Source organism: Cetorhinus maximus, chromosome 16, assembly GCF_964194155.1.
Source record: "Cetorhinus maximus chromosome 16, sCetMax3.hap1.1, whole genome shotgun sequence".
NCBI classification, from domain to species: domain Eukaryota; kingdom Metazoa; phylum Chordata; class Chondrichthyes; order Lamniformes; family Cetorhinidae; genus Cetorhinus; species Cetorhinus maximus.
Window position 1 is genome coordinate 63,716,057 of NC_135894.1, and position 22,653 is coordinate 63,738,709.

The following is a 22,653-nucleotide window of genomic DNA, read 5'->3' on the forward strand; positions in this document are numbered from 1 at the left end:
AAATTCTGGCCATAGGTAATTGTGGATTAGGCCAGAACTTTTGAGCTGATAATTTTCAAGTGTCCCAATTGTGCTTGAGTGAACTGTAATAAAGAATCATTGTATTCTGAGAAAATGCTAGAAGTGGTAACAGAATGGAATGGCTGATGTTCCTTATAATTAGATTTCACTTTGTGTTTAAGAATTTATGCACCTGGTATTCTTAAATGATTGTTAAGTAGGGTTATTAAGTGATAAACTATGGCAAAGAAATATAGCTCACTGTCAGTATTCATGAAATAACGTATACTAATGAGCATGCAAACATTGCTGCTCTGTCAGTGCTACAGTTGGTTTCCAAATATGTAAATTCCTTGGAAAAGTACAGATCAAAACTTCCAGAATTGCTTTCATTTGATATTTTGCTGCTTTTGAGCACCAACCATGAATGCGCACTCACAAGAAACTTTGCAGAACTAACATGACTAAAGAAGAGATTTCACTACCACGCCCTGTGTGTATTGATACACACAGTGAAGAGTGGCCCAAAACAAAGTCCTGAATGTTATCTCAACCCATTTCCAACAATTCTGAAAAACTACCTTTAAAACTCCTACTCACTGTTTCCTCCCTTCTAAACAATTTTTCATAGTTTTGTATCCTCCCAATGATGCCATACACTTTAATTTTCTCGAATAATCTCCCACTTGATACCTCATTAAAGGCTTTCCCAAAGTCCAAGTATACTGCATCCACTGTATTTCCCATCTGTTACTTCCTGAAATAATTATTATTAATAACAATAATTAATAGCGTGAATAATAGTTCAATAACAAACAATTTTCAATACAGTTTTTTTATCTTCCCAAAACAAACAGAAATAAAGAGAGTAGAGTAATAGTCAGAAATTGTGTTTTAGGCAATATAAGTAAAAGGAAAACTGAAAATTGTGAATTTATTAAGCCAGGAGAAATGAAAAATGTGTAAGACATTAAAGCTGATCGACAGGTTCATGATTGTGATGTCATGAACACTGAACTTTATAAGACAGTTATGTTTCAAAATGTACCTTTGAATCAAAGTAAAACAGAGAATTCTAGATAAACACCTGAGTTGGAGACAGGCCCATGTGATCCAGTTGTGATGGGGAGAGATACTCAAACAGAAACCCATTGAAGTAGGGGGTGGGGATGGTGACAACTTTACAGCTTTTCACAGCATCTCACAGAAAAAGGACAGCTGATATTTGAACCATAGAAACAAAGAAACCATGGCTGTGGAGAAGAAGGGTGAAATGTTTAGTGTTAACAACCAAGCAGGATGATTGTGAGAGTTTTATTTCTGTTCTGAAGAGTTCCCCTAGGCACTCTCTGGTGATCCATGTGTATGGTAGCCTTAAGTGAACTAAGTACACAATGTAATTTTCAATACATTACATCCCTCTGCTTCTTAGAAGCATAGAAATCAGAAGCATAGTGTGTTTCAGTGGCCTATTTCCAAAAGGGTAAGCAATAAACTTAAGCTTAACTTGAACATGCAACTTCACCACTAATACATATTTTAACTTTTGTATTAATTAAACAATGCATTCAGTCATATATGATGAGATGTAAATTTGTTCACCAACTGAAAATTGTTTACTTTGTAATATAATCAATTAAACAAGGTGGACGTTTTCTCTCATGAGTAGGATATCATCTCACATCAGGTCTGTCTGCATCTGCTACTGCTTCTGCTTTAGTTGTATCAGCATCACAGACTAATATCCATATTCCACCAACGTTTTTGTGGGTAGCGCTAGGTAAACTAGACATGACCTGCTGAAATGGTAGTCCTGATAATGAAAATGTTTAAATGGAAATAATCTAAAGATGGTTCTTGAAGATTTCAAGTGATGGATATAAGCATCCCACACACAATTTGCATACTGCAGGATTAGATGAACAAACGTTTGGTAAACTATAATTCTGATATTTTTGTTGCAATACCAAAAATTCCTCCTCAGAAATGCAAGAACCCTGTTTACTTTGGATGTTATCTGCTGAATGTGCAGTATCATTTAACTCGTGTTCTTCATCTGAGATGCTGATGTTGGAATCAGATCCAATGCTTACAAGTAGTGTTTTCAGTGCTTTAAAGAATGATTCATTTCATGTGATGATTTGCGAACCATACTTAGCAGTGATCATTGATGCTTTTGTATTGGTCACAACCAAAGGCTGGGTGTCATAGGGCTTGTTGCTGGTCTATGTCTAGTTTAGCTAGCGCTACCCACAAAAATGTTGGTGGAATACGGATATTAGTCTGTGATGCTGACACAACTAAAGCAGAAGCAGTAGCAGATGCAGACACACTTGATCTAAAATGATATCCTACTCATGAGAGAAATGTCCACCATGCTTAATTGATTATATTACAAAGTAAACTATTTTCAGTTGGTGAACAAATCTTTCATCTCATCATAGGTGTTGTTGCTTTCCAACATGACCATCACATTTGACAAACACCTTATCTCCTGGCTTTAGCGGTATAGCTCTAAATTTCCTATTTCGCTCTGCATTTACTTTCATTCGATCTGTACATGTTCACGTATAAGCTGTGATGTGATAGCTTACATAAAGTCAACGATTAGACAAGCATGTAGCAAAGGTAGAGTGGTTTTCATGGGGGGTTTAAACTTTCATATAGTTTGGAAAAAGCAGACTTTAACAATTCACTACAAAAGTAGTGAATTTCTTCAATCTATCCAGGAGCAATTTCTGCAGCAATATGTCACAGAACCAACAATGGGGCATGACATATTTGATTTAGAAATGAGCAATGAGCTAGATTTAATTAGCAGTCTAATGATATGTGAACATTTATCAAATAGTGATCATATTATGATCAAACTCAATGTATTGTTTGAAAGAGAGAAATGCAAAACAGCTACTTGGATTCTGCTCAGTCCATCTTCCGGTTGCTTGCCATTTCAATTCACCATCTTGCTCTCATGCTCACATTTCTGTACTCGGCCTTCTGCAATGTTCCAGTGAAGCCCAGCCCATGCCGGAGGAACAGTGCCTCATTAGGCATTTTACAAGCTTCTGGACTCAATATTGAGTTAACAACTTCAGACCATGAACTCTGTCGTCCATATTGATTTTTCTTCCACTCCAAATGGTAGTTTATATCTTGTTTTCAGACATCGCTGACCTTTATTCTGCTATTAACACTTACTCTGCACCAATGTTTTGTTTCTTTATTACTACCATTAGCACTCCCTTTGCCTTTTGTTCCATGACATTTTTGGTATTTAATCTCCCCCGTCCTCTAACATATCCCTGACCTTCCAGTTGGTTCCCCCTGAACCTCCTCCCCTCTTTTTCAACAGCATGAAACCCATCACATTTCTACCTCTTGTCAGTTCCGAAGAAGAGTCATATTGGATTTGAAAAAGTTAACTCGGTTTCTCTCTCTACAGATGCTGCCAGACCTGCTGTGTTTTTCCAGCACTTTTTGTTTTTATTACTAAGGTCCTTGAATTAGGTAAGGCTGACTTTGATGTGATGAGACAGAGCCTGTCCACAGTAAACTGGGCAAGGTTGTTAATGGGTAAAACGAGAGAAGATCAGGAAGCATTCAGAAAATACAAGAATAAGAGGGAAAAGCTCTACTTGACATTACAATGCCCTGGACAATGAAAAAGGTAAGAGACAACACAAAACTAAAAGAGAAAGCACACAAAAATGTGCAGATCCTGGTAAGTGGGAAAGAAAGACAGAACAGCAAAGGGTGTCAAAGTTATAGTAAGAGCTACAAAAAGGGAGTCTGAAAGGGAACTTGCAAAGGATATCAAAATCAACAGAAACATTTTTACAATCATATCAGGAAATAGAAGGTGGTCAGGAGCAATGTGGGTCCTTGACAGTTGGTAATGGTAATATTGTAAAGTAAAATAAGGAAATGGTGGACATGTTGAATAATCACTTTGTGTCAGTAGAGGAAAAGGTCAACATGCCAGATATCCCAAGGAAACTAATATTGAATTCCAGGGAGTCACCAAAATTAACATAAGCAAAATAACAGTAAAGAAGAAAATAATGGCACTATGAGTGACAAATCCCCAGGATCATTTGGTTTCTATCCTAGGGTTTAAAGGAAGTGGGTGAGAACATTGCAGATGCCCTAACTATAAACTTCCTAATTCTTTTAATTTGGGGCCCATTCATTTGGATTGGAAAATTGTGCATGCCACTTTGCCATTTAAGAAAGGTGAGAGAGGAAAACCAGGGAATTAAAGGCCAGTTAGCCCAACATCTGTTGTTGGGAAATAACTGGTCTACAATTAAGGATAAGGTGATCGACTGCCTTGAAAACTTTCAGCTGATAAGAGACAGCCAGCAAGGATTTGTAAAGGGTAGGTCATATTTGACAAATCTAATTCATTTTTTTGAAGCAGCAACTAAATTGGGGGACATGGGAATGTCTATGGATGTTATTTATATGGACTTCCAGATTCATTTGATAAGGTCCTCATAAGAGAGTATTACCTAAAGTTAAAACTCATGGAATTGAAGGAAAATTATTTTCCTGGTAGGAAATTGCCTGAGAAGTGTGGCTAATGGACAGGTACTGCCATTGCCAGTTTGACAGTTGTGACTATTGATGCCCTGCAAGAGTCTATGCTGTGGCCTCAACTATTTTTTAAGCAATTTAGATGATGGTATATAAAGCCACATATCTAAGTTTGGCAATGACACAAAGATTGCATTGTAAGCAGTGTAGATGGAAGTATAAAATTATAACAAGATATTGATAGATTAAGTAAATTGGCAAAACTGTGGCAAATGGATATGAATGTAGGCAAATGTGAATTCATCCACTTTGGCCTAAAAAGGAAAGGCCAGGATACTTTCTAAATGGTGAAAAACTAGAAACTGTTGAGGCCCAAAGAGACATGAGAGTCCAGGTACATAGATTATTCAAATGCCTTAAATAGGTACAGAAAATAAACTGGCTAATGAAATGCTGGTCTTTATATCTAGGGAACTAGAATACAAGTCATGTTTCAGCTATACAAAGCACTGGTTAGACCAGGTAAGGAGCACTATTAGCAGCTCTAGGATCAAAATTTAGAAAGGATAAATTGACCAGGAATATATTTATTCCTTCATGGGATATGGGCATCACTGACAAGGCCAGTATTGCCCTTGAACCGAGAGGCCATTTCAGAGGGTAGATAAGAGTCAACCACATTGCTGTGAACCTGAAGTCAAATGTAGGCTAGACCAGGTAAGGATGGCAGATTTCCTTCCTTAAAGGACATTAGTGAACCAGCTGGGTTTTACAACAGTTGATGATAGTTTGGTGGTCACCATTACTGCAACTAGTTTTGAATTCCAGGTTTTATTAATTGAATTTAAATTCCACTAGCTGCTATGGTGGGATTTGAACCCTTGTCCCCAGAGCATTACTCTGGGCTTCTGGATTACCAGTACATTACCACTATGCCGCCATCGCCCCATAGCATAGGTTTACCAGCATAGGTTTACCTGGGCTGCGTGGATTTTGTACATTAGGCAGCAAAGCAAAATGAATAACTTGCATTTATATAGCATCTTTCATGATTTCAGGGCATCTCAAAGCACATTACAGCCAGTTAAGTACTTTTGAGGTGTGGTCGGTGTTGTAAAATAGAAAACATGGCAGCTATCTTGTGCACAGCAAGGTTCCACAAGCAACAATGAAAAGATCACTGTTTTAGTGATATTGGCTGAGGAGAAGGACATTAGGGAGAACTCCCATGTTCTTCTTTGAAATACTGCAATGGAATCTCTCCCCTTAGAAGACAGGGCCTTGCTCTAAAGTCTCATCCTAAAGAATCTAACAGTGCAGCTGTACCTCAGTACTACAGCCATTTGCCAGTTTAGATCATGTGCTCAAGTCTCCAGAGTGGGACTCTGGGGGCTCAGACACTGAGCCAAAATTCACAAGTGCTGCGACAAGGTTAAAGAAGGAGAAGAGACTGCAGAGGGAGAGAATCTCCTTTGGGTTACAGGACAAGAAGAAGGAAGATTATTCTGTTTAATTTAAGTTTGATGACTTGTTGGCATCTGGTTATTGTGGCTTTTTTTTAACTTTGTATCGTTACACTAATATGAGTTAAATTAATTTAAGTGACTCTGACCATACAAATTGCTAGGGGCCAAAGTTAAAATGTCCAGCCAAGCCAGTGTCCCTTGCACTATGCATGTGACTTGACTTCCTAAACTCAGCATGGATACTGTCTCCTACAGTGAATGTGCAAGCTTTGCTATGAGTATCGTGATTCAATTTTTGAATACTCTGATTCCTCTCTCCTTCTCCTCTAAGCTTGGAAACACCAGACTTAACCTTGTACGAAGGCGGCCTTTCATCAATAATTCAGACGGTGTTGAACCTGTAGTCAAACGAGACATTGTACGATAACTGAGAAGAAAGCGGGAAAGTCGAGTTTCTAGAGAACATTCGGATAACCTCTTCATACCAGATTTGAAAGTACGCACAGCTCTCTCAGCTAAACCATTTGATGAGGGATGGTAAGGGGCTGTTCTAATATGTCTGATTCCATTAAAATTCATGAGTCTCTGAAACTCCGTACAGATAAAGACTGTACCGTTATCTGAAACGATGATTTCCGGTAGGCCAATAATACTAAAACAATGACCCAGCTTCTCGATAGTTGCGCCCGATGTTGGTGATTTGACTTTGTACATGTCCATCCATTTAGAATGTGCATCCACGATCAACAAAAACATTGTACCTAAGAATGGTTCTACATAATCAATATGTAGTCTAACCCAGGGTCAACCAGGCCACTTCCACGGATGCAGTGGAGTTGAAACAGTCAACTTCTGTTGTTGCTGACAATGGAGACAGTGCTTGACCATACTTTCAATGTCACCATCATTGCCTGACCAAGACAAAGCTTCACACAAGCATTTTCATCTTTGATATGCCTGGATGCGCACTGTGAAGCTCTGTCAAGAGTGGTTCTCTACCTTGCGAAGGGACGACAACTCTTGATCCCCACAACAAAATTCCATCTTGACAACTTAACTCTGTTTTCCGAGCATGGCGTAGCTTCGCCTCTTCAGATACAGGTGAATTTGACCACCCTTGCAAAACAAGGTCTCTGACTTACGACAACATTGAATCTCTGATCTTCCAATTTCTAATTTGCTTCGCACACACAGGTGAAGAATCCAAGAAATTCAGTAATAGCATAATTTCTTGTGGCACTGGAACATGTACAATGCTATCTGGTAATGGAAGATGACTGAGCATCTGCATTTGCAATATGTAAGCCAGGACGGTACATAAAGGTATACTCACATGTGGATAATATCAAAAGCCAACATTGTATTCTTGCTGATGCTATTAATGGAATGGCCTTATCCTCACTGAATAAACTCATGGATGGTTTATGGTATGTTTATGGCATTCAATACTCTTCATTCTAGCTCCTTGAGCTCTAGTGTTGGGTTAGCCTTTTCTAATCTGATTTCTGTCTTTTCTTTTTCTGTTTGCCACAGAGTTTTGCCATTTTGATTTCACGGTCAGCCAAGTTTCTCTCTGTGAAATCTCAACTTTGTTCAGTCCGGTAGTTGAGCTACCCATGGCTTCATTACCCACTTGCATCTTGGAAAGTTCTATGACTTTTCCTTCTAATGCCTCTTTTGTTTCATTCAGCTGATTCTTCAGCTCTTCAGTCTCTTTCTTGTATCTCTTGGCTTCCTCCTGGAACATTGAACATTGTTGAGTCTTCTCTGCCAACTGTTTTTTCAGTTTGTTCAGAGTGGCACTAAATTCATTTTGTTTCTCTTCATGATTTTCCAGAGGAACCAACTCTGCCCTGAGGGATCCTTGCAGCATGTGAAGGTCCTTCAATTTTCCTGACTCACCCTGAAATACACTGTCATATTTCCTTAGCAGTTCAGAAACTCTTCTTGTTTTCAGGTGAAATATTTCAGACCAGTCAAGCTTGATTTTCTGTAACCAGTCTCATACCAAAAGACTAGGTCCTTCTCCTGTCACTATTATCACTGGAAGCTGAGCTGTCTGTTGCCTATAAGACACTGGTACTGTGTCGATGCCCTTTACCTGATTAGGTTCTCCAGTGTATGTCTTCAACTTAGTGGTTGTCTGCTCTAGATTCAGTGGCTGGGTACCTTCATTTAGGTATTTAAATGTGAGCTCTCTCGCAACTGTGGTTGAGGTTCCTCTACCTACCTCCATTATTAGTGGCTTCCCATTAACTTGGATTGTGACAGTGATAGGTTCAGTTTTTACAGCGAAGATGTTGTACAGGGAAAAGATATGGGTATCGGCAGCTTCAGGTTCTGCTGTATTTTTCAATTCAATCATGTTGGTTTGTTGCTTTACAGCTGTTTCGACTTTTCCCTATATTGCCTTATGTTGTGACTTCTCTTATGGCAGTAATGACATTCTGCCTCCTTGAATTCACAGATGTTCGGCCCGTGGTCACCTCCACATCCATAACAAATTAACCTAGGAGTCTCTGCTGAAGTGTTTCTACTAAACCTTCATGTTTTGAACAGCAGACATTGCACCTCGCTTTGATGTTGTGGGCCTGGTTTTCACATCACACCTGGTGGTAGGTTCCTGCCCCACATGAAGAACAGCGCCATGTTGTATGTGTTGCAAAGCCTACAAGTCTCTCGCAGCACTTTCCATGGTGATGGACATTTCCAGGTTGTGCTTCAAATCAATGTCGAATCTGCGAGTGAACGGCGCTGAATGGCTTTGTCCTGAACTCTACAAACTAATTGGTCCTGCAGCAAATCATTTAGTGTGTTCCCGAAGTCGCAGGGTTCTATCAACTACTTCAGCTTCGCTACATAGGTTGCGGCGGACTCTCCCGGGACTCAAACTCTGGAATTAAACTTAAACCGCTGCATTATTACTGATGGCTTCAGCTGGAAATGCATTTTCACGAGGTTCACTGATTCATTAAAGGCCTTCGAATTGGGCGCTTTCGGGGCCATCATGCTGTGAATGAGATTGTATGTCTTGCTGCCACATACGCTCAAAAGGACTGCGTTCTGCTTTTCCTCCGCGGTAATTTATTCGCTGCGAAATAAAAACCAAGGCGCTCTACATACTGGCTCCAGTCTTCCATAGTCGCATCGTAAGATCAATTCTGCCAAAGAGTGGCATGATTGGTGAGTAGTCTTTTCTTTCTTCTTAAGATTCGATGTATTCAGGGTAACAGGGCAAGGTGCAGCGTCGGAGCTATTTTACCCTCGTTGCCAAATATAATGACTCGATGGACCAGGCAGGTTTCAACAAGAAAGAGATAAACTTTATTAAAGAGAGATTTTCAGATACTACATGCTCAATCAGGACTCTCATCAGGAAGCCCCACCCCTCCGAATTCCCCACACTTGGAGCTCATTGGTCAGGGCCTCCAAGAACATCATATAACCCCTAATAGACAGCAGTTACTACAGTATACATTGGCACATGTGCACCAAGGATGGGCAGGACTGTGACCTTCAAGGGCTCAGAAAATGGGACAATGACAATAAAAAACTCACGGGGATCATTTTCCCCATGTTGGGTAGGCCGTACAGAGTGGGCGTGGGCGGACACAGACCCGATCGTTGCCCACGATCGGGTCCATGCCACCATTTTACATGGGCGGGCTAATTAAGGCACGCCCAGCGTAGTTCACAACTCCCATGCATAGTGGGAGTGGGCAGGTGGCAGTGGGCACGCTCAGATTGCCGGGTCCAATGGCAACCCGGCGGCCTGTATAAAGGAAGGCCTCGCAGCCTTGGAAAGGCTGCTCACAAGGGTTGGGTGAAGGGCTCTGCAGAGGGGCAATGTGCCTGATGCAAGTCCGGAGGGTTGGCCATCGGGGCAGGCCAGGGGGGTGCGTAGGCCAGCGGGGCAGTGTGCCCCTCGTTTCTCTGATGAGTGCCTAGCTGTCCTCCCGGAGGAGGTGGCAGTGTGGCAGGAGGTCCTTCTTCCAAGGGATGGGAGGTAGAAGCCTCCCCACCTGACCAAACGAGCGTGGGAGGAGGTGGCCGAGAGTGTCAGCTCCCATGATGTGGTGCAGCGCACATGGGTCCAGTGCCGCAAAAGATTCAACGATCTCCTGAGCTCGGGAAGGGTGAGTACCATGTTGCCTCAGGTAACTTAATGCAGCTGTCATCCTTTCTCCCAAACCCCACAGCACCCCCGCCAGCCCCCGCGGTAACTCTGAGTACAGTAACGTCATTGAATCCCTCACAGCATGGATCCCTCGCTGGGTGTGACAGCAGAGATTGCCCATGCCCAGTTCACCCTGAGAGGGTTGAGCTAGGATGTGTTCTGCATCTGCAGCATGTGTGACACTGACACCCAGTGTGTAGAATAGGATTGAAAGTCAAGGGGCTGCACCTAGGCATAGGGCTGGAACTGGGAAGCATGTCCAAGTCAGGGTGCTAACATGCTGGAACGGGAGCTTCCTGTTGGCGGGGCACCAATCCATTGCTGGTCTTTGCACTCCATGTGCTTGTGCCTCCTTGCTTAGCAAAGTGACACCTTGTGGTGCCACATGTGAAGGAGGCAGCATTTGGGCAATGGGGTGGGTTTGGGTGTCAGCCCAGGCTTGTTTGAGTGAGTGTGCGGCAGCTGCGGGGTGACGAAGAACTGGAGTCCTGCAATGTCCCACTCTGGCTGGGTTGGCAGGGGTGTGATGGGAATTCAGGTACAGACTGGACTAATCAATGCTCATCTCTCCTTTTCAGGAGAAGACCGCGCACAATGTCTTTGAGCGAATGCGGACTGGTGGAGGGCAGGTCCAGTTGGTCATCCTAACGGCTACTGAGCAGCAGGCCATGGGTCTGGGGAGGTGCCATGCCCCCAGGTTCTCCGGTGGCAGTGATGCTGGGGTGCCACAGAGAGGTATGTTTGGCGAGCACTCAGGTCACCATGTGTGTCCCAGAAGTCATGGCACTGCTGAACGCTCAGTGATTGAAGTTAGCACCATGGGTTAACCATTGATTATGGAAGGATGAGCGCATAATGATCCAGGGGAGCGGCATGCAAATTTACATTGTCTGCACTGTAACTAATCAAATATCCTTTTTCTTCCTTTCAGCATCTCCGGAGCAGGGCCAGGAGGAGGAGACAGAGGGCCCACCTCTCACACCTGAGGCCCCAGAGGAAATCCACTCACCAGCATCACACCATCTCATCCAGGCAGGCACCAGCGCAGATACTAGCACCTTGGTGGGAATTAGATCTTCGGCTAGTGTCCCGGGGCACGGCAGTAAGGGCACATCACACTCGCTTGAGGTGCGGGCGGAGACAAAGAGTGCCCAGGGCACCGGCAGTCGGAGGACTGCTGGGAACCAGGTACATGCTCAGTCGGTGGCTGATGATGTTTCCCTGGAGTCATCCGTGAGGCAGCGAATGCTGGAAGTGCAGCAGGGTATACGGGAGGATCTGGCGAAGATACATGAGGCTATGCGTGGCATGGCACCCGTGCTTGAGGAGTCCACACAGAGCATCACCGATGCAATGAGCCTCATGGCTAAGCGCCATGCTTCCTCCATGGAGAGAGTGGTGACTCTCGTGGAGAGGCTCCTCCAGGAGAACAATTAGGGCCTCCTGGGGTTGCGCTCAGACCTGCAAGCCTTCACAGCGGCATTGGCCTCAATTGGTCAGTGACAGTGTGGGAGATGGTTTGGGAACCAAGTATCCCAGCTCGGTGCCCATCCATCTATGTTGAGCAGGGAGGTCCGAAGCAACATCACGTCAGCACAGCAGCTGCCTGTCGTCTCTGCGGGCTCCTCTCAGGCTGCTCTGGATGAGGGCAGCAGCTCCTCTGACCCTCTGCCAGTGACTATGGCATCCAATGAGGCTGTGGTGACTGGGGAGATGCCAGCTGTGGAGCTGGTTGCTCCCTCCCAGGCAGGGTCATCAAAGGCTCCACGGGTCAGAGGACGACCGCCAAGGTCATCAAGGCCAACAGGACAGCACAGTGAGCAGACTGTCTCAAATTCCATTGCCAGTGAAGGGACAGCACATAGACGTAGCACCAGTAAGCGTAAATTTAAGGCATGTTAGGCACACCAGGGGTTTCTCACTGATGCTTTTATGTTGGCCCATAGGACTTTGTAAAAGACTTGGTGTGATGTCCAACACCATTTTTGTTTTGCTTTATGAAGTTACATTTGTTCACTCAATAAATTTTGACATGTTGCCATGACTCAGGGTGATTCCTTACTTCTGCAAGTGGGCGGGAACCCATGGTGTTATGAGTGAGTTGGTTGACATTGAGCTTTATTGACATGGGCCTTAGTTAATGTTATATCCAGGTTGAATAAGCACTCAGGTATCGAGTGTGGAGCCTGCAGCCATGGCGTGTGTTGAAGGTCCATCTGTGGTGGGCTAGCTGAAGGTTCTTTCCCGGGTGTCCCTGCCTCTCTGGAGTATGTCTGGGTCAGCGTCTACCCTCTCAGCGTTCTCCTGTGCTCATCCTCGGACTCACTACTGGAATCATCGTGTGCATCCGCAGCAATTGCGCCTACGTCTTCCTCGTCCACTGCGTCCCCTCTTTCCAGCACCAGATTGTGGAGAGCGCAGCATACAACCCTATCAGCGACACCCGATTTGGGGGGTATTGGAGTGCACCCCCTGAATGGTCCAGGCATCAGATGCGCATCTTGAGAAGACCAATGTTCTCTCCACCACAGCCCTTGTGGAGGCGTGGCTCATATTGTACCGCTGCTCAGCTTCTGATATTGGATGGCTGAGAGGCGTCATGAGCCACCTTCTGAGGGGATAGCCCTTTCACCCAGCAGCCATCCATCCAGCCGGGCTGGAGCACTGAAGAGCCCTGGCACCTGGGAGTGCCTGAAGATGTAAGCACTGTGGGAGCTGCCTGGGTACCTTGCACAGACGTGCAGAATCAGCATCCTGTGGTCACACACTATCTGCACGTTCATGGAGTGGAAGCCCTTCCTGTTAACGAAGGCACCGGGCTCACCCGCTGGTGCCTTGATGGCCACATGTGTGCAGTCTATTGCACCTTGAATGCAGGGCAAGCCAGCAATGGCTGCGAAGCCTCTGACTCGCTCTGTCTGACTGGCCTCGTCCCAACGGTAGTGGATGAAAGTCAATGCACGCCTGAACAGAGCGTCTGTCACCTGCTTGACACAAGTGTGGACAGCTGAATGGGAGACTCTGCAAAGATAATCCGCCATCTCCTGGAAAGAGCCAGAGACATAGAAGTTGAGGGCAGCTGTGACCTTTAGAGCCATTGGCATGAGGTGCCCACCCACACAATTTGCGGAGATCTCAGGGCCAATCATCTGACAGATGGAGGTGACTGTCTCCCTTGAGAGACGGAGCCTCCTTTGGCACTGGACCTCAGACATATTGAGGCAGCTGCTTCGCCGCCTGTATAACCTGGCAGCAGGATATTGGCGTCATCTGTAGCTTCTTCCGCCTTGGACTTCCTGTTGGCCCTGCGCCCCTTGTGTCTGCGCCTCTACTCCCAAACGTGGCTGCCCTGGAGGCTGAATGTGGACTCCTGGACTCCTCCCCCTTCTGGCCCTCCCTTCTTCCTCAGAGGAGGTGCCTAAGGGAAGGCTTCCTGAAAGCTGCAGGCCCCAGAAATGATCTTTACTGTAGAGTCCTGACCAACATTTTTACTCCTGTCCTAGCAGCTGGTATGGGTTTTGAAGTCTTCCTGCTCACACAGGCAAGTATAAGTAGCTTTCACACTTAAATACCTGAAAGATCACATTCGCAACCCCACTCACCCCTCTTATTCCACCCGTGGATGGGTTTATACAGATGTCTCCTACACGCCTGCCCGTTGCGCCCGTGCAACATCCTGAATAGCGCACGGGCTGCGAAAAATCACATTCAATTGCTGCCTTAACCGGCCTGTTAATTGATGGCGAGCGCGCATCCAAACGTATAGTGCGCCCACCTTCCCAAATATCGTGATGGCACACAGTGACGTCAGGACGCTCACCTGACATCACCGCGTGTAATTTTACGCGTGGGCATGCAAGGCCCGCCCAACAGGAAAATTCTGCCCCATATTGCTGTAAGCAATAAATATACAGTCATAGTACCACCCGTTGACTCTCGTCAATATTCTACATTTTTGGATCATTTTGACTTGGAAGCATTCTGGCAGCAACATGTTAATTATTTGGGTAAGGTATTAGTTAAATCAATCTAATTTCTACATACACTTTCTGAAAATGCAACTTGGAGATGACAAATAATTACTTCTAATGAATAAATCAAAAGCATGTATTTACATCTTTACTGATTGGAAATTAAAGGCACTCTCAACTTTAAGTCTCCAATCATTGAATATGTGGATTCACAATCTCAATTCTATTCATCAAAAGTAATTACTTGTCATTTGCAAATGGTAATTTTTAGAAATAATAATAATCCAAAAAGATTTATTTACTCATTCATTTCAGCTTTCATTCTAAATGTTTTTGGGATAGTTCCTTAGAGCAGCACGTTCTGGAGCCAACCAGAGAGCAGCTATACTTGACCTGGCATTCAGTAACGAGATAGGATTAATTGATAAACTCCCAGTGAAGGCACCCCTAGGTAGCAGCGATCATAATATGATTGAATTTTACATTCATTTTGAGGGAGAAATGAGTGCGTCCAAGACTAGTATTTTAATCTTAAATAAGGGCAATTATGAGAGCACGAAAGCAGAGCTGGCTAAAGTGAATTGGCAAATGAGGTTAAGGGATAGGTCAATAGAGGTTCAGTGGCAGACATTTAAAGGGATATTTCAGAATACACAGAATATATACATTCCAAAGACAAAGAAAAGTTCTAAGGGGAGGGCCCACCATCCATGGTTAACTAAAAAAGTTAAAGATAGTACCAAACTTAAAGGAAAAGCATATAATTATGCAAAGATGGGTGGCAGGTCAGAAGATTGAAAAGAATATAAAGAACAGCAAAGTATGACAAAAAGATTAATAAGGAGGGAAAAATAGAATATGAGAGAAAGATAGCTAGTAATATAAAGACAGATAGTAAGATTTCTATGGATATTTAAATAAGAAAAGAAGTAACAATGTGAGCATTGGTCCTATAGAGAGCTCGTCTGGGGAATTAATAATGGAAAGTAGGGAGATGGCAGATGAAATAAACAGGTATTTTGCATCGGTCTTCACTATAGAGGACACAATTAACATCCCGGAAATAGCTGTAAATCAGGAAATGGAAGGTAGGGAGGAACTTGGGAAAATTACAATCACCCGGGAAGTGGTATTGAGCAAATTGTTGGGGTTGTGGGCTGACAAATCCCTAGGTCTGGATGGACTTCACCCTAAGGTTTTGAAACAGGTGGCTAGTGAGATAGTTGATGCATTGGTTTTAATTTTCCAAAATTCTCTAGACTCAGGGAAGGCCCCATTAGATTGGAAAATAGCAAATATAACTCCTTTATTCAAAAAGGCAGGGAGACAGACAGCAGGAAACTACAGGCCAGTTAGCCTAACAACTGTCATAGGGAAAATGTTAGAAGCTATTATTAAAAATGTTATAGCAGGACACTTAGAAAAATTCAAGGCACTCAGAGGCAGAGTCAACATGCTTTTGTAATAGGGAAATCATGTTTAACTAATTTATTGGAGTTCTTTGAAGGAGTCGCATCGGCTGTGGATAAAGGGGTACCGGTGGATGTACTGTACTTAGATTTCCAGAAGACATTTGATAAAATGATAAAGGTTATTGAAGAAAATAAAAGCTCATGGTGTAGGGGTAACATATTGGCATAGATAGTAGGTTGGCTACTGAACAGGAAGCGGAGTGGGCCAATTAAGGCCCGCCCAGTATGACGCGTGCCCAGTAGCACTCAGCGCTACCTGTGCGGCGGGGGGGGAGGAGGGAGAGTCAGGGCCTGTGCTCTTTCGCACATGCGCACGAAAGAGTGCAGATATCTCCCTGAGGCACGGAGCTGTCTCAGGGAGATTATGTTCAATGTGAAACCTTGAAAAAAATAAAAAGTAAAATTATTCAGACCTGTCCCCAAATGTGACAGTGTCACATGAGTTGGGACATGTTTATGAATTTTAACGAAAATTTTTATTTAATTAATAAACCCTTCATGAAACCTCATCCCGCCCGTGGATGAGGTTTCATGAAAAATGCGAAGGTTGCCTGGGTTGGACAGGCAGCCCTGACAATTTGTTTAATTGGTTGATTAATGGTCTTAACAGACCTTTGACAGTTCGGCGGGCACGCAGCTGACTCCGGTGCACGCCCACTGAACGGAAGATCGGAATGACACGCGGTGACGTCAGGACACACGCCGGATATCACTGCGTATCATTTTACGCATCGACATGTGGGGCCCGACCCCACACACTGAAGAGAAAATCCTGGCAATGAACATACGAATTAGGAGCAGGAGTAGGCCACTCGGCCCCTCGAGCCTGTTCCACCAATAATGAGATCATGGCTGATCTGATTGTAACTGCAACTCCACATTCCTGCCTACCCCTGATAACCTTTCACCCCCTTGTTAATCAAGAATCTATCTAGCTCTGCCTTAAAAATGTTCGAAGACTCTGCTTCCACCGCCTTTTGAGGCAAACAGTTCCAAAGACTCACAACCCTCTGAGAGAAAAAATTTCTCCCCATCTCTGTCTTAAATGAGAATCCTCTTCTGGTTGGCAGGCTGTGACAAGTGTGTCCCACAGGGGTCAGTGCTAGGGCCTCAACTTTTTACAATTTACATAAATGACTTGGATGAAGGGACTGAAAAAATGGCTGCTAAATTTGCTGATGACACAAAAGATAGGTGGGAAAGTAAATTGTGAAGAGGATGTAAGGAGGTTACAAAGTGACATAGATAGGTTAAGTGAGTGGGCAAAGATCTGGAAAATGGAGTATAATGTGGGCAAATGTGAAATTGTCCATTTTGGCAGGAAGAATAAGAAAGAAGCTTATTATCTAAATGGTGAGAGATTTCAGAGCTCTGAGATGCAGAGGGATCTGGGTGTCCTAGTGCATGAATCACAAAAGGCTAGTATGCAGGTACAGCAAGTCATTAGGAAAGCTGATAGAATGGTATCAGTTATTGTGAGGAGAATTGTTTACAAAAGTAGGGAGGTTATGCTTCAGTTGTACAGGGCATTGGTGACACCACATCTGGAGTATTGTGTACAGCACTGGTCTCCTTATTTAAAGAAAGATGTAAATGCATTAGAAGCAGTTCAAAGAAGGTTTACTAGATTAATACCAGGAATGGGCGGGTTGTCTTATGAGGAAAGGCTGGACAGGCTAGGCTTGTATCCATTGGAGTTTAGTAGAGTAAGAGGCGACTTAATTGAAACCTTTATGATCCTGAGGGGTCTTGACCGGGTGGATGTGGAGAGGATGTTTCCCTTTGTGGGTGAATCTAGAACTAGGAGTCACTGTTTAAAAATAAGGGGTTGCTCATTTAAGACAGAGATGGGGAGAAATATTTTCTCTCAGAGGGTTGTGAGTCATTAGAACTCTCTTCCTCAAGAGACGGTGGAAGCAGAGTCTTTGAATATTTTTAAGGCAGAGCTAGATAGATTCTTGATTAACAAGGGGGTGAAAGGTTATCAGGGGTTGGCGGGGAATGTGGGGTTGAGGTTACAATCAGATCAGCCATGATCTTATTGAATGGTGGAGCAGGCTCGAGGGGCCAAGTGGCCTACTCCTGCTCCTAATTCATATGTTCGTATGTATGTATGTGGTGCTGGTTCTTTGTGTTGTTCAGACCAGGGCAGGATTTTATTAATTGCATATCATAAGGTTAATGTCTAAATTACAGCTGCATAACAGTGAAGGTCCAATAACCCTGCCTCAAATGATGTGGTACATTCAATAATTTTTTGCTGTCTTTCACTCAAAGTAATTGTAGGTGACATTTCTAGTTCTGGTTCCAATGAGATAGTACTCCATTTACATTGCACAGCTCTGGCCTGGTTGGAACATTAACTGTCCAGTTTAACAGTGTTCTATGCATGCCTGTGTACATGTATGGATGAGTCTGTCTCTGAGGAAATTGAAAATGTTATTTTGAGAATACATTTTGAGAATGTAAAAGAGAGAATTTTTTTTCATCCTGGAGGATGTCAAGAAACCAAAGCAGGATGAGTGGAGCAATGGTCTGGAGGCAATGCAGAGAGCTCTGCAGATGGAGAAGAATGTGAACACGAGTCTGCTGGATCTGCACAAACTCTCCTCTGGGAACACTGACCCTCATCTTTGTGACTTCCTGGAGACTCACTACTTGGATGAGCAAGTGAAGATGATCAAGAAGCTTGGAGATCACATCACCAACCTGAAGAGACTGGGAGTCCCTGAGAATGGCATGGGAGAGTGCCTGTTTGACAAGCTTACCCTGGGGGACAGTGACTGAAGTGAATTTCTAAAACTTGACTAAAGGATCCAAGGTTAGAAAAGGCACTAGAATTACACTTCTTGCGGTGTCAAACCAAAGTAGAGTCAGACTACCTCTTATACACATTCAGTTCCACTTCACTCTGGAGTTAAGTTGGGCCCTGGTTTTTGATTTACATTGCCAGTTTGGCATCAGTCAGAACACAAAATAGCTTTGCAGTGAAACTAAACCTACAGCATAAAAGCACCTAAAGTCAAAATATTGCAAACATTGGTAATCTGAAACAAAAACAGAAAAGGCTAGAAACACTCAGCCTGTTGGACAACACCTAACAGATAGAACATATTTTGGGAATGGATCCTTCCTGGACAATTTCTGCTGAAGGATTCATGCTTAAAAGACTTTCAATTTTCTCCAAGGATGCTGCCTAGCCTATTGAGCATTTCCAAATCACACACCGTCCTGACTTGGAAATATATCACTGTTCCTTCATCATCGTGGGGTCAAAATCCTGGAACTCCCTTCCTAACAGCACCATGGGAGTACTGTCACCACACAGACTGCAGCAATTCAAGAAAGCGGCCGACCGCCTCCTTCTCAAGGGCAATTAGGGATGAGCTTTATGGGCTGGCCTTGCCAGCGACACCCACATCCAGTGAATAAATTAAGTTCACTGCACTGGACTGAGATCAGTCGAAGCAGATTGTCATGCAATAGTCCCTTTAACGAGTCAGTCATTCATACACAACCCAACATTGTACTGGGCAATACAGACTGGAAAAGTGTCAAATTCAATCCCTGTGCTGAGTTAGCTGCTCCCAGCTGGGCAACAATTTATGCACCACCATTGGGCTAAATGTTCTTAGGCTAGGGACGGCAAAGTTTTGGAAGCAACTGAAGATTCTGATCACTATCTGTTAGATTGCTGACCCTCCAGGATTATCCTGGGATTTCCAGGAATTAATTATTAATTTCTTAAACATTGATGCACACGACCCAGGAAAAAAAATCAATGGGATCTTTAAAAAATGTGTTCTTCTTTAAATGTTCTTTGCATACTTTAGTGTATTAGTAATAAAAAGATTGAATATGTGCTGGAAAAATCTGTTTGAATGGGCAGAACATTAGGCGGTGGCAGGCCATGTGACAAGACCTCTGAGACCTTAGGTCCAACTAGACTTGGTAACCAGTGAAGTTGGCTGGAAAATGTTCTGTTGTGAAAGTCGGGCGAGGACTTGAAGGCTGATTTCAACTACCCTTGATAGACTGTCAAGGGATAGAAAATTGAGTGGGGTATAAAACAGGTGGCTGAGTCTCTGCCACTTGTTTCTCATCCAGTGAAAACAGTTAAAATCAACCACAATATGATTGCGCTCAAGTCATGCACACACAGCCGAATAGCCCACTGACACTGACACATGACAAATGTTACTTGGGTCAATTTAGGGGAGGGGTTGCCAGTGGGTATGGAACTGTGCCACAATAAGTGTCACTGACTTCAGTAAAAGAGGACAGAGCAGTTTGGAAGAAGGAAATGCAGACAAGATACTATTCTGTAAAACTGCACAACATTGATGGGCCATTGTTTTTGACGTAAATCCTTGGGCAAACTCCCATTTCCACCTGGAATGTTCACCCGACTTTTCTGTGTCAGGCTGTTAATGGACCAAAGTTCCAAAGAAGAGTCAGACTGGAATTGAAATGTTAACTCTGTTTCTCTCTCCACTGCCAGACCTGCTGAGTTTTCCAGCACTCCCTGTTTTTCGTTCAGATCTCCAGCACCACAGTACTTTGCTTTTATGTTAATGGACCAAATATAACTTCCCAGAAATTTCTGTTCTTATGTCAGATTTTCAACATTTGCATCCCCCCATAATATCATAACATTAAAACTGTCAGAGATATGAAGCTTGCCCTAACAGTCTTACATCATCAAACTTTCAAGTGCAGTCGTTCCCACTGAACTCTATCCAAAAATGTACACTCCTTCCAGGCAGGCCATTGGATCAGTTTTAAGGATTAGTTTAAGCTATACTTATTCCATAAAAACATAGTGCCATGCCATAAAAACAACAATAACTTGCATTTATATATCACCTTTAATATAGTACAACACCCCAAGGCACTTCACAGCAGCGTTTTCAATCAAAAATTGACATCAAGCCGGAGAAGGTGATATGTATTAGGGTAGTAAAGGACCACAGGGAGTCGAAGAGGCTGAGATACTTAGGGAGGGAATCCCAGGGTTTAGGGCCCAGGCAACTGTAAACACAGCCGCCAATAATGAGGTGAAAGAAATCACTGATGTACAAAGAGGCCGTAATGGGGGGAGAATAGAGATCCCAAAGGGTTATGGAGCTGGAGGGGTGTTACAGGGATAGGATGGCATGAGGCCATGAAGGAATTTGAGCAAAATGATGAGAATTTTAAATTCGAGGTATTGCCAGGCCCGGAGCTCATGTAGGTTAGCGAGTACGGGGACTAGTTTAAACAAGAAACAATAGGGACTGGGCATGGTCCTGGTAAGAAGTACAATAAAAATACCAGGCTATAATATTCAAGAGATGTGATCCTTATGGAACAACAAACAATCTCAAAATTCTTTGCTGATGTAGAGCAATATAATGTAACAGCTGATAGTCAGCTTTGTGTAGTGGATGTCAAAGGAGAACAGTTTATGACTGGCACACTGCACCAAGTGTGCATGGTCCCTTTATGACTTCTCTCTAACACAGGTGGCGATAACCTCGATAGTAGGTCAGAACAATCATATGCTGCAATATCTACTGAAGGTTATCTGAAACATTCGAGAAAGTTGGGGGTAGTTCGTCTATATTTCTTATTGACGGGATCACCATTGCACTTCATGATCCTCAGTCTCTTATTTTCCAATATCACCCCGACTGAAAATATAGCTGTACATTTATAATGAAACAACAGGAATAGTTAAGCAGGAATCCTGAGTTTTCTTTTAAATTCGTTCATGGGGTGTGGGTGTCGCTGACTACGCCAACGTTTACTGCCCATTCCAAATTGCCCTTGAAAAGGTGTTGGTGGTGAGCTGCCTCTTGAACCACTGCAGTCCATGTGGTGTAGTTACACCCACAGTGCTGTTAGGAAGGGAGTTCCTGGATATCGACCCAATGAGTGAAGGAACGGCGATATATTTGCAGGTCAGAATGATGAGTGGCTTGGAGGGGAACTTCCAGGTGGTGGTGTTCCCATCTATCTGCTGCCCTTGTCCTTCTAGACGGTAGTGGCCATGGGTTTGGAAGGTGCTGCCTAAGGAGGCTTGGTGAGTTCCTGCAGTGCATTTTGTAGATGGTGCACACTGCTGCCACTGTGCGTCGGTTTTGGAGGGAGTGAATATTTGTGGATAGGGTGTCAATCAAATGGGCTGCTTTGTCCTGGATGGTACCAAGCTTCTTGAGTGTTGTTGGAGCTGCACTCATCCAGGCAAGTGGACAGTATTCCATCACACTCCTGACTTACGCCTTGTAGATGGTGGACAGGCTTTGGGGAGTCAGGGGGTGAGTTACTCACTGCAGGATTCCTAGCCTCTGACCTGCCACAGTATTTATATGACTAGTCCAGTTCAATTTCTGGTTAATGGTAACCCCCAGGATGTTGATAGTGGGGGATTCAGCAACGGAGCTGAATGCAAAGGGGCAATGGTTAGATTCTCTCTTGTTGGTGATGGTCATTGCCTGGCACTTGTGTGGCGTGAATGATACTTGCCACTTGTCAGACCAAGCCTGGATATTCTTCTGGTCCTGCTGCATTTGGACATGGAGTCGTGAATAATGCTGAACATTGTGCAATCATCAGCGAACATCTCTACTTCTGACCTTATGATGGAAGGAAGGTCATTGATGAAGCAGTTGAATATGGCTGGGCCTAGGACACTACCCTGAGGAACTCCTGCAGTGATGTCCTGGGACTGAGATGATTGACCTCCAATAACCACAACCATCTTGCTTTGTGCTAGGTTTGACTCCAACCACTGGAGAGTTTTCCCCCTGATTCCCATTGACCCTAGTTTTGCTAGGGCTCCTTTTGCCACACTCCGTCAAATGCTGCCTTGCTGTCAAAGACAATCACTCTCACCTCAGCTCTTGAGTTCAGCTCTTTTGTCTATGTTTGGACCAAGGCTGTAATGAGGTCACAAGCTGAGCAGCCCTGGCGGAACCCAAACTGAGTGCCAGTGAGCAGGTTATTGCTAAGCAAGTGCCGCTTGATAGCACTGTTGATGATCACTTCCA